Source organism: Euprymna scolopes, chromosome 1 (assembly GCF_053919585.1).
Source record: "Euprymna scolopes isolate OS-2025 chromosome 1, ASM5391958v1, whole genome shotgun sequence".
NCBI classification, from domain to species: domain Eukaryota; kingdom Metazoa; phylum Mollusca; class Cephalopoda; order Sepiida; family Sepiolidae; genus Euprymna; species Euprymna scolopes.
Window position 1 is genome coordinate 78,251,355 of NC_136482.1, and position 14,333 is coordinate 78,265,687.

The 14,333-nt window shown below is 32.7% G+C and overlaps 1 protein-coding gene and 1 long non-coding RNA gene across 3 annotated transcripts in view; one reads left to right on the forward strand and one right to left on the reverse strand.

The window, feature by feature from the left end:
* Positions 1–10,813, forward strand: part of LOC145242162 (uncharacterized) — a 103,900-nt gene extending 93,087 nt beyond the window's left edge. Inside the window, exon 3 of one of the 2 annotated variants that reach the window (XR_013862665.1) lies at positions 7,055–10,813. This is a non-coding gene — a long non-coding RNA (uncharacterized LOC145242162). The remainder of the gene's footprint in view (positions 1–7,054) is intronic. The other variant, XR_013862668.1, reaches the window with a different exon arrangement.
* Positions 1–14,333, reverse strand: part of LOC145242245 (glutamate receptor 2-like) — an 815,605-nt gene that overhangs the window by 232,279 nt on the left and 568,993 nt on the right. The window lies entirely within an intron of this gene.

The following is a 14,333-nucleotide window of genomic DNA, read 5'->3' on the forward strand; positions in this document are numbered from 1 at the left end:
CTAAATTATCGCCCTATTAGCCTCCTCCCGCTTTTCGCCAAAATATTCGAGTCCTTAGTTAATCAAGACCTAGTCCAGCACCTAACAGCTGCTAAACTCCTGACTGACAAACAATATGGATTCAGGCAAGCCCGTTCAACAGCAGATATCTTAACTGTAGTTTCTGAACGTATATACCGTTCATTGGATAAAACAGGGAAGGGTAGAGCGGTGGCCCTCGATATATCTAAGGTTTTTGACAGGGTATGGCACGATGATCTTCTAAGAAAAATTAGATCATATGGAATCACTGGAAGAATTCATAATGTAATTAAATCCTTCTTAAGTAATAGAAAAATCAAAGTTGTCCTCGACGGTCGTACATCCAAACAATACGACATAAATGCGGGAGTACCTCAGGGGTCTATCCTTGGACCTCTATTATTCCTGATATTCATAAATGACCTCCCTGATAAAATTGTTTCGGAGATGGGTATATTTGCCGATGACACCACACTCTATAACAGATATGAGGGGAAAACAAATGAACACATATCCAAGGAAATGGCAGAAACACTAGAGGATGAGCTCCAATCCGTAGTGGAATGGGAACAAAAATGGTTGGTCACATTCAGTGCTGCTAAGACTAAGCTCGTTTCCTTCAATAAACCTTCTCTACCACCAATAGCAATGGCTAAGAACACATTACCTGAAAGTACTTCTTTTAAACTCCTCGGCCTAACGTTTACAGGGAATATGAACTGGAATAGATACATTGAGAGCATTGCCAAGGCTGCTGCAAGGAAGGTTGGCCCCCTCTACCGTGCTAGAAAACTACTTACGCCTGCCAGTATCCTATACCTCTATAAGGCAACCATTCTGTTGCCACATCTGGGCTGGTGCATCTGCTTCTTGTCTCTCGCTCCTGGACAGGGTTCAAAAGAGAGTCGCCAACCTGATAGGTCCTGAACTGTCATCTAGGCTTAAGCCTCTGTCCCATCGACGAGATGTTGCATCCCTCTGCCTGTTCTACAAATACTTCAATGGTGAATGCTTTGACGAACTGCAAACACTTGTACCTCCTCGACGTAACTACCCCCGACAAACCCGACAAGCTACTAAGTCTCATCCCTTTACAGTAGAAATCCCTAGGTGCAAGAAAGCCTTTTACTCCAATAGTTTCTTCCCCAGAACTGCGGATCTTTGGAACTCCCTTCCGGGATTCTGCTTTCCCAACTGCAACGATATGCAGAAGTTCAAGTGTAATGTCAACAAACATCTTTCTACTCATCTCCCTTCATAATGACCCCACTAATTAAGTCCCTGATAGTAGCCCCCTGCTTCAAAGTGGCACTGTGACTTGTTTGGGGTGAAAATTGAATAAAAAAAAAAAAGTGCTCGGCTGAGATCATTTCTATGGTCCCCCTCGCCAAACTTTCACACGAAACACACGTCTACCAGAAAACACTATCACTAATTTCTCGCACTCTTTATCTGTGCTTAAACATAAACGTAGATTCCATGAGCAAAGTTTCTTTCTTAGAACTGCACGCCTATTGAATTGGCTTTCGTATTTCTGCTTTCCAGCTGACTACAATATGGTTGTCTTCAAGTCTAACGTAAAACAAGTTTTTGATGAGCCGTTCAATATAAGTTAACAAATTTACCCAATCTCCATTACTAACGGTTACTATATTGTTCAATTTCTACTGTACACACTTTAACCCTTATCCTTGAGTGGCCTCTTGGCCGCGATAAGTGGTGATTCCTATGTAAAAAATATACATATATATATATATATATACATATATATTGAGAAATTTTTGAAAACTTTGAAGTGTTGAATATAATGATAAAATCATTTTTGTTTATTTCTTTTTTTGTAAGTCGTATATTTCGCTAATACATAGCCTCATAAGGGTCGAAAGTCCGGTTCGTGAATTTCTTTTTTCTTTTTCTTCATTTTGGTGTTATGGCGAAGAGACGAGAATTTACGTGTTTGTCCGGTGGTTTCAAGTGCGTAGTGCTCCAGTTTCGAGCAGGATTTAAAGTAAAAGATGGTTACACACTTTTTCAAAAAGTGTGTAACCATCTTTTACTTTATATATATATATATATATATATATATATATATATATATATGGTAGTAATATATATATATATATATATATATATATATATATATATATGGTAGTAATATATATATATAAAGGTATTCAGGAGATAAAGCCCATCAATCAAAACGAGGTTATTAAGAGCGTTTAATAAAAATGAGCCAATTATTTTTTTAAAAATTTTTTGTACACTTGTTAATTTTCCAATTTTTATGTTCATCTTTATTATTATTATTATTATTATTATTATTATCATTATTATTTTTATTATCATTATTATCATTATTATTATTATTATTATTATCATTATTGTTGCTGCTGTTGTTGTTATTATTATTATTATTATTATTATTAGTATTATTATTATTATTATTGTTATTATTATTATACTCTTTTAGGAAAAGATGTTAGCGCTATCACTGCTTAAAGAAATTAAGAGTCAAATAATCAAAATTGTTAATAAGGATTTTCTACCACTACAAAATCATATATATATATATATATATATATATATATATATATATATATATATATATATATATATATATATATATATATATATATAGTATTATGAATTTTATTCAGTTTAAATAATTGGAAATTCGGTAACCGGTCATGTACTAATAAGTTTTAAGTCAAAATGATAAGACTTATACTGTATGCTTCAAAACTACCATAGTTCATAATTGAACATTCATATATTGTTTTAACCATATTAAGACATAAAGAAGTAAATTGATAGCAACAAAAAGTGTATTTCATTGTTTTTTACAATTGTTTCAAGTCTATTCGGACAAATTAAAACTCTATCGTTTGAGAATTTTTACAAGAACAGCCTTTCATCCGACTTATTGAATAAAAACACTTTAACAATGAACAATAAGGGCTCCATTTACCTTATAAGGAAAAACATGAGAAAATATTTTCCCTACATCTCATCCTTCCAAAGTGTTTTTATAGAATTTTTTAGATTTACCTATATTCGTACCTTTATTTATAAAAACAAAAAGAAAAAAAGTTAAATCAAATTATCATTCAACTTTACCACTAATTATCGCTGTTAAATTAATATGTTTTATTAATATTATCCACTAATTTATTAAATTAAAATTTCTTTATTCCTTAATTTTATTTTATCTATTGTTTTTTTTATTTTTTAATCCGGACTAATCAACTGAGTTTTAATATTGTTTCGAATCTATGTTAGTCTCGTATCTACGATTTCCTTTGTTTATTTACTAAAATATCAGCTAACTTATTTGTGTAATTTCAAAAAGCAGTTTTTGTTTAAAATTTATTCCATGAAAAAAATGATTAAAAATACTCTTAATTCAGTGCAATCCCCTTCTTCGTTTAAAATTTAGGATCTAAATTTATTTTGATTTTGATTTTATTTTTATTTTCTTTCGTTCCTGATTATCTGATAGTTTAGACGTTGAAAGGGAGGTAACTACACGTTCGAAACTTTAACGATTTTTAGATTTAATACGCACTCGAGGAGAAATACTAACGCGCTGATTCGTGGTCCGATGATGAGAGCTGCCGATTGTCAATGTGATAGTTGTAGGTTCGATCCACGGCTGGTCAAAGGTGTATGTCTAGCCGCACTGATGAGTTGTGATACAACGAACAGTACTGTGTGTGCATTACAATAAATGCCTCCGTCTTTGGGTTGAGCACTTTGTAAATATATTTTCGCCCGACGCGTATTTAAGTTATTAGGCGAAGCCCACTATTAATTTGTTTGTAAACAAACTGATGGTTAGAGCACTCTTTCGACGGGCGGATGTGGATTTAATACACACTCGAGGAGAAATATTTACGCACTGATTCCTGGTCTGATGGTGAGAGCTGCCAACTGTCAATGCGACGGTTTAAAGTTTGATCCACGTCTGGGGAAAGGTATATATATATATATATATATATATATATATATATATATATATATATATATTTGTGTGTATGTGTATGTTTCTGCCATTTCCTTAGATATGTGTTCATTTGTTTTCCCGTCGTGCCTAGAGAATGGTGCCATCAGCAAATATACCGATCTCAGATACAATTTTATCAGGGAAGTCGTTTATGAATATTAGGAATAATAAAGGTGCAACGATAGACCCCTGAGGTGCTCCCGTATTTATATCATGTTGCTTAGATGTACGACCGTCGAGGACATGTACTCGTCTCTTACTTAAGAAGGATTTAATTACATTATGTATTCTTCCAGTGATACCATATGATTTAATTTTCCTGAAAAGACGTTCGTGCCACACCCTGTCAAAAGCCTTAGATATATCTAGGGCTACCGCTTTCCCTTTCTTTGCTTTGTCCGTTGACACTATATCGTCACTTAAATTTTTGTTCCACTTTAATCTATCTCTCATTTTAACATTTACCATGTCTCGCTCCTCTACAACTTTATCGAGATGGCATACTTTATTCGCCCACTGTATTTTCTAACTTGATACACGTAAGTTTAAAGGTCTTACATACTTGAGTTTTACTTTCTCACTATCAATTTTAACAGTTCTTTTATACACAGCTTATTTCTCCATATTATCCTTATCTAACAATTTTACCATGCATATATTTTTAATCATAGAGCTTTCTGAATCTGTTCATTAATTTATTTATCTTGTACCGTTTTCCTCCTTTTTTCAAACTATTTTTCTTTTACACAATGTAACCTTACACCGCCTACTTAAAGCTTCTCTCGTTCCCCTACTTTTACCTCTGAATAGGGCACTTTTAAAACAGGAGTAAAAGAGGCAGGTGCTTGAGCACTGGTATCACCCTCTCTCAACAAATCACTAGTTATAATAAGCTATTCAGTTTTAAAATATATGTAGGTCCCTATGTTTAAAGAAAGCAGCATATTTAGATCGAAATAAATATATGAACAGAATTGATTTGAAAATAATTGAAATTATTATTCGCTCTGTACGTATACCGATTAAATCTGAACAAATATTCAATTTAATTAAATCGAATTGTCACATGTATTTATCGATTAGTTATTCTTAATGTCAAAAACATTCACTTGATATTCCTTAAGTGCTTTAAATCGATTATATTCCACTACTTTTCAGATATTAATTGCAATAAACTTCCAAATTCCGTTCGGTTTTCGTTAATATAGTCATGTTTTATGGGGGGGCATATTATCTGTATGATTTTAAATGCATATTTACTGTGTGATTAGGGATTAACATCTTACGCACATTTAGGAAATACACACTTTAATGGTTGTTTTTCACATATTATAGTGAAGAAAAATCATTCACGGAAAGAGCGTCACATTGTATTGAACAGTAAATTCTATTTATTTATGTAGTTCTACTCATTTTCATCTCAAACGAGGCAGATTGCGACTAAGAATATAAGGTCACCTATGTAACATAGTGATTAATAGGCCATTGTTGAGAGTTGAACAGTTTGATGTTTGATCACGTAAGATTTAAACTTCTGCATGTTAATAACATCAGGGAACAGAAAACATAGCCTGGAATCCAAGGTCTAGCAGTCCGAGCGAGAGAAATCATAAGACTTTCCGGCATTTAAAATTTCAGCATTGTAGAAGTGGAGATTTCGCTTTTTATCAGATTAGTCAAGAGTATGTACGTTGAGAAAACATAAGTGATATGAGCTCACCGAAGCTCATTCCATTAAAGCACTTGTAAAACAAACGGAGGAATGCAACATTGCAGCGATAAGACAGAAGTAAGGGCTTAGCCGATAGAACGAGAGTACGGGATTGTGGCATTTATTTTAGATCAATGAAGGTAAAAAGTTTATATAAACAATAATACGTTTAAACAGATAATATATAATACATATATTTTATATAATACATATATATGTTGTTTGTCTACAGTTTACAAATATGACTACCATTTTGAATATTAATATGATGTAAATGAAAAGACACGGAGTGAGCAGAGCGTATATGAACTTTTATCAGTTTACAATATCACAAATATAGCTGTCGCCGTTATGATCTGATACAATATCATAATTGTGTTATGGAGAGGTGCCGGGCAATCAAAGAACACAATAAGTCAATCACAGGAATAAGGTGACCTATAATAGAGTTAAGGAAAGGTGCCCGGGCAATCCCAGGAATAAGGTGACCTGTAATTGTGTTATGGACGTATGTCCGGGCAATTAAAAGAACACAATAAGAAATCCCGGAATTTAAAGCGACCTGTATCCATGGTGCCTGGAATACGTTAATATTACGTCAATCTGCCGGGAAAGTTAACCGATATTAAAATGGGTTAGATCAAAACCATCAAAAAGTACAATGAATAAAAGCTTGCGAAAATAAGGTAAACAGGTAAATCAACAGGAACTCTGACCTAGAGAGTTGCAAAACAATAAACAAAGCTGGCGAGAAAAAGGTCAACAGGTCGACACAGAGTTTCTGCGACATACCTTCTCCAACAACTTCCACCGCACCCCGATGTTAGTTGTCACTTGTACTTTGAAGTGTAAAAGTTTAAATAAACAAATCTGTATTGAAAACATTTTAACACGAAATAACTTTTCGGTTGTACGGCCAAGAGAACTTGACGAGTACAGTCCATTCATATACGTCACAATTGAAGCCAAATGATCCACCATGGCGGCACATTATGAAATTGCAAGCTTAGTATTTCTGTCTTTAACTTTTTTTTAGAAATGTTCACGTACTTTGTTTTGAATGCATTAATACAGATTATATGTACATTAAAAATTAGTTATAGTTTCATGAAAAGTTAATTCACTTGATAATTTAATATTTAAATAAATTCAACACTTTATGTTGGAATATTAATAATTCAGAAGCGGAAAGAGGTGTAAGAAAACTAGATGAAGGAAAACTGAAACTGAAATATTATTAGCATTGAAAAATTTTTAATCTGATGATTATATAATTTGTTTGCATTATTATACAATAGTTATTTTTTATATTTTGTAAGTATCATTTCAGGTTATGCAGAATGTTCAGGAACATTGCTAGAATCGTTCTCCGAGGATGGTTACAGAACAAAGCAGCATGAACTGGGATAAACAGAACATGAGAAATAGCAACGTATAAAATAGCATTTCATTTTATGCAACCGGAGATGATATATTAAATATGAAAGACGTTGCTTTTAATAACAAAAGTCACGAAGTTACACACACCTGGACATACGAGCTCAAACACAGACATACGCGCGCATACACACACATATAGTTATATATACATTGTTTTTAAAATATAATTATCCGTTGACACGTGTTTCGTCGTCTACGGCTCATCAGAGTGGCTGCATCTAGCTAGATTCGATTTCGTATCAACTGAGATTCAGCCACTGTGTCAGTGGTGGATAATTATATGTTGAAAACAATATATAATTCGCTCCCCATATGGGGGTAGCAAATTGATTAAGGGGAAAATTATTCCCAACTCGCATATATATATATATATATATATATATATATATATATATATATATATATATATATATATATATTATTTCGGCGTATAAGACAAGCCTTAAAGTAAAATAAATATCTTCAAAAACCAATATTTAATAAGATACCGGTTGTTGCAATTTCGAGCTTTGGTTAAACGGAAGTAGTTTTGTGATTTAGCAGTCGTCTTATAGAACCGATATGAATGATAAATGGATTAAAAATTGCTCAAATTTTGTACCTCGTCTCATTTGACGGTCGCCGTATACGCTGAAATATACAGTATATATATATATATATATATATATATATATATATATATATATATATATATATATATATATGGACAAATATGCGTCCGGGATAAATGCTTTTGCATGTTTTATTTCCATTAAAGGGAAATTTCTTTACATCTTGTTCTAGTGTTTAAGTTTTTATTCAATAAATCTGAAGAGAGGCTGGTTATGTGAAAATTTTCAATCGATATAATGTTTTAATTTGTCCAATTAGTCTTGAAACAATTGTAACTACCAATGAAATACACATTTGGTTGCTATCATTTCTTTCTTGGAAGTCTTGGTGTTGTTAATACAGTATTTGAATGCTCAATTATGAAATCTGATAATTTTGTAGCTTAAAATTTATGTCATCTCTTTTTGGCTTAAAATGTATTGGTATATGAAGATTTACTGAATTATACAAACCCAGTAAAATTCGGTATATCACAAATAAGTCTGTGTGTGTGTTCTGTTTATGTGTGGGTATTTTGTTAACAAATAAACAGAAAAAGTGAATGTACAAAACAATAAAATTTCATTGTACCATATAGTAATTTAAAAAAATGTTTGCATTTTTCTATTTTAGATTTCGTCTGATTTTCTTAGATCTACATTAATGTGTGACGAAATTGTATGTTTATATGACAAAATGTTGAGTATATTCATAAGTGAAAGCACGCATACATGGACGTTTAATTATGGTTAGAATCTAACATTATGGCGGAAATGGCACTTAAATAATAAATAATAAATCATTTGATGATTATGAAAAGTGATTTTATTTAAAATATTTCTCACTAAAATATATGCCAATTATCTTACAATTTCGAATAATTGTTTCGTTCATAAACGTAATCGAACCATAAGATGTTATCAACTATATAACATTCACATTGCCCGTATGTATAATTCACTAAAATAAAATAAAAACAATAATTATAAATAATAATAGAGAAATATACTCATGTATTTCCCCATTAGCATATTACCTTATGTGAACTTTCTAAAGTTAGTCATTACATTCAGTGGCTTCATATCATGTCTGGCGTGATTTCATGAATAGTTTTTGTCATACTACATGATGATACACTATCTTATAAAATCCAAACTAGAAATCATATTTACTTTTCTACTGTCTACATGTATTTCCTCCTTTTACATAAACGAGGTTAAAAAAAGTATTTCTAACGCCACTTTCGAAAAGATCAGTCGCAATTCTACTAATATATGAGGATATATATATATATATATATATATATATATATATACACACGTACCCCCTACACACACACACACACACATATATATATATATACATATATCTATATATATATATATATGAGTTAAATCGCAGATTTGATAATCAACTATCTTATTAAATATTATAGTGAGATAATATTGAATACGACGATCCCAGACAAAATTTAAAAATTCCATATATAAAATAGACCAAATATAAATGTGGAAATAATAGTAAAATTATGGCAATTAAAAATATATATAAATATGTTCAAGTCAATATTTTATTGTTTGAAACAAGGGATATATGGAAAGGAATCACGTTTATTTCTTTAATCCATAGATTTTCAATAATGACACATCAGCGGAGGTTAGCAAAATGATTAATTATGAATACGCATATATTTTGCTGATAAGCACATATTGGAAATATTATTAACAATTATTTAAGAAAGATAGATGAAGGATATCATACTGCTTAGGCAATCAGACGTTGAATTAAGCTCAATTATTTGCAAGGTATTTCTGCTAGGTCGGAAAAAAGACCGGAACCAATGGGGTAATCTATAATATTTGAAAAAATTCTAAACGGATGTAACATCAAATATATTTAAAGTTTCGAAAATACATATTTCAAAAGCAAAATAAATGGTATATAATTCCATCGAGGTAAAAATCCGTAAGTGTTGAAAATTAGGAACGTTTCGAATCTTTGAGAATGCAGAGACATTTTGACAGATTGGAAATCAATAGTCATTTGCATTATATAGAAACCGATTACACCTACACACATACGAATATACAAATATAAAACTTATCTATCTCTCTCTCTCTCTCTCTCTCTATATATATATATATATATATATATATATACATATATATCAACACATACATATAAAGGAATATATATAAAGGAAAACTAGACGTATAGTACATACGCACCAATATGCGTACAAATTCAGATCAGATAAATCTCCAAGCTCAATAAGTCTACATTTGGTATACATAAAACAAATTTTTCCAGTCTGGCCCTTACAGATATGGATCTATGAACTGTTCCCTACTGAAACCTATTTTCTTTCAATACTGAAATCTATTTTCCAATCCTCCCTAAACACATCATTTAAATGACCATTGAATATTTTAGTAAACTGTGTTTCATAGTGCTAATTCAGATGAAAATACATAAATAAATATAAACAAAATATGAACTATACATATATATATATATATATATATATATGTGTGTGTGTGTGTGTGTGTGTGTGTGTGTGTGTGTGTGTGTGTATGAGATATATTTCATATCCGAAGAGGATATAGTTATGTGTATCGATACATAATATATGTGAATTTATGAAATAAATATATACTTATATACGTATGTGTGCGTCTATGTGACTTTTCTCAACTGCTTCTATTTTCCCCTTCTCTGTTTTAGGTAGTTTATTGGAGAACAAGCATTGGAGAACAAGCAATCGAATTAAAAATGCACCAACGTACTGCATCCGGCTACTTATAGTGCAAAGGTGATATGTGAGGATATTAAGAAACACGTTGCGAGAAATCTGAAAAACAGCCAACAACATACTTACTTTTACATCTTGACGAAGAATGAAGAAGAAAATGCATTCAACGAGACACAATGTATATTTTTGTTAGAAATAAATTGTTTGTGAGATCATTCCCATTACTTTTCAGGCAGATACGTAAATGAAAATATACGGTATATAATAAAGTCTACCGTCTTATTATATATATATATATATATATATATATATATATATATATTATTTTTAAAAGCAGTAATCTACGGACACGCGTGTTTCGGAGCCCTACTCCTCATCAGCATAGCTTCACACACACACACACACACACACACACACATATATATATATATATATGAATATATATATATATATATATATGAATATATATATATATATATATACACTTCAATGAGCAAGCGAATAGAGAAGATGTTACCAAGAATCATTTCAAGTCTTCTCGGCAAGAGTGCAAGCCACTAGTAAGTACAACGAACCTCATTGTCTGAGATGAATTCGGGCAGTAATAGTCTATTTTCATAAAGAGATGCTTTCGTAATAAATATCGTGCACTTAATTTTTCCAGATTTGAAAGGTTCATCTCTTTTTTATTTTCTTCTGTTAACGTCAACGAATGTAACAAAATTATTGTAGCTGAGTGCGAATCTTCTTTATTATTTATACACCCACACGAACGGACACAGAAACACATGTTTGTGTGTATGCTCTAAGGAAAATAATTCTAAAATATATATTATAGTTAACATGTATTTTCTACTTATATCTTATTTTTCTTATACATATAAATACGAAGTATCTTTTAAAGATCAATTTCTTAAATAACATAACGCTCGTAATTTACAATATTTTTATCGGTCATTGGTATATATATATATATATATATATATATATATATATATTCTAGAAGTGTTAGCCATGCGAAGCAAGTTGAACCAAATATATGCATTCTGCTTGAATTTGTTTTTTTTTTTACCGCAGAAAGATTCATATGGAGTTTTAGATAGTGTTCTGTTAAAGCACCTGTTGCGTATATAGGCTGCCGCCATGGGTGCATACGTCCAGAGATTTTTAGGGAGTTTTAATTCAATGAGTAGGCATCTTGCCATTTCAAAAAGTGTCCGCCACGCACGTTCAGCAGTCCCGTTTTGGTGTGGGTATCTAGGAGCTGATGTTTCACGCCTGATATGATGGTTAATTAGTAAAAGTTCAAAGTCTTTATTGGTGAATTCCGAACCGTTGTCAGAGCTAATACACTTGATTTCACCGTCGGGGGCCATGTTGGCCAGATATTTCTAAGTTGCTAGCAGGGTATCAGATTTGTTCTTTAAAAAGTAAACCATTATTAAACCTGAATGGTCATCTACGAAATTCAACACATATCTATAATGTTCTCTGGCCATCGGTTCTACGGGACTATTTAAGTCACAATGCACCATTGATAGGATTTTTGGGGGGGGGGCATTTGTCTGGTATCTTGTTTTGATAGTTTGGCATTTTCCCTTGCGTACAGACGTCGCGGTTGAAGGTTTTTGATGTTTGTATTTGCATTTCATCTTTTTTTGATATCAGGAATACTGCAGTGTCCAAGAATTTTATGCCATGTCTGTAGATCATGGCAGGCGGTTTTTGATGGGACTACGCTATTTAAATAATATAGTCTTACATTTTCTTTAATGTCGAATACAGTTCCATTCGGGTATACCAGTTTTGATTTATTGTGGCAGCTTGTACAGAAAATATATTTTGTTTAAATTTTGGGATTAGAAGAGCGTTTTCTAGAATACAGAAACACAGTTCACCTTTATTGTTCTTTAGCGAGATTTTCGCATTGCCTTTTTTCAAAACGATATCATTGACTCGACTCCCGTCAGCTAGTTCTACAAAATGATTTTGTTGCTTAAAGTTGGGATCAAAATTGATAAAATCAGATTCGTTTGTAATCACATGTGCCGTGGCCCCACAATCGACAAGAAAATTGTTATTGCTTGTTAACGCATCAAATGTACACGAAAATAAAAATGTATGTTCGCTAACAAAGCTCTCTACATTTTTAATGTAGTCGCCATTTTGAGTCCTGTATCTACATTGAAAACTCTTGTGATTAGGTCGTCCACAATTATAACGAATAATTTTTGTACTTTTCTTAGGAAAAAACCTGCTTTTGGCAAAGTTGCGTTTTTTATTCCTGGCATGCGTATTTCTTTCTGGGTTATCACGGTGGTAAATGGCGTGAAATCACTCGGTAATCCCTTAAGGACCATGAAAATTAACAGACTGTCACCAGACATTTTTAAAGAATTTGCAGTTGTCTCGGCTCTTATGATATAATCAGTAATAGTTTCGGCTTCCATTCGTTCTAGAGAGGTCATTTCAGTGAGTGTATAAAGAAATAATTTTGGGTTTTCCTTTCGATAAATAATGCTCTCTCAATATGTTTAATGCTTTGCAGCCGTCGTTCAGGGCTTCTCTCATTACCAGTGATAGACTTTGGTCATCTAAACACTGTATTAATTTCGCAAAGACCGTTGCGTTCTTTTCAATGAAGTCGGGATCGTTTCTGTTTTCAGGTTGTGTTTGTAGTACTTTGTGTAGCTTTTGGATTCGTAGATATCCCAGAAATGTAACTTGCCACAATTCGAATTTTGATTCGGATCCATCGAAATAAAGACGCACGCTGGGCGCATAACCTCTAGAAGTGTAAGCCATTTTGAGTTTCAGATGGTTCGCTGTTACACACGAGTCATGGGAGGTGACTTGTTTCTAGTAGACAGTTCCACAGAACAAAATACTCTTACCGTATCGAAACCCGTTAAAAGAAACATGTGAAATTGCCCCAGAAAAGGTTTAATATTTATGAAACAATTCTGGTCTCTGATTGGTTGGTAGCAGAACGTGAATTAATTTGATTCGTCGGTTCTTAGCAGCGTCGTTTATAAATAGAATCGTCCGACTGTGTGGGATCATACCCCAGTAGTCTTTCTTTCTGATGGGGATGGTCTCCTAGCGGCTTCGGCTGCAGGGAGACAGGGTAGTACATGTCAAGGATTCGTCACTTGACACTCAGTTCAACAGGTGAGGGCCCGGGAACCGGCCCAGCACCTGTTGGACTGAGGTACACCGCCTGGGTAATATCTAGGAGGTCCACCCTCCCAGGCCTTGCCACCGGGCTTTCCGGTGGGGCAAGTTTATTGCTTGCTGCCTGAGGCGCCCCGACCGGGGAATGCCGACGGGGTTACTCAGGCAATTTTTAAAATTGCAGGAGTGCCGCTTCTTTAGGGGAGCCAGCGGGGTTCCCAATTTCCGGCCTTGTGCCAAATAATGCTGAGGTGGGCAGCATTTAAATAACTACCCCATTAGTGTTCCAAAATATTGCAACATATATATATATATATATATATATATATATATATATATATATATATATGAACTTTTAGTAATAGAAATCGAAACTGGTCGAGTTATTTATATATAGCATGATGTACATATAGATAGTTCGATATGTTTGTACTGTTTTACACCTTACATCTAATCCACGGAAATATCTTATATATATATATATGTGCACAACTGATTGTAGCTTTTTGTAATTAATTATTTTCGTAATAATTTATTTCTACCACATGCCGTATTTTTATTAAGAATTTTCTCTTCACTGACATCGGATGCTGTAAAAAAAAACGACAAATTTTAACATCGATATGTTATGATATTATTAT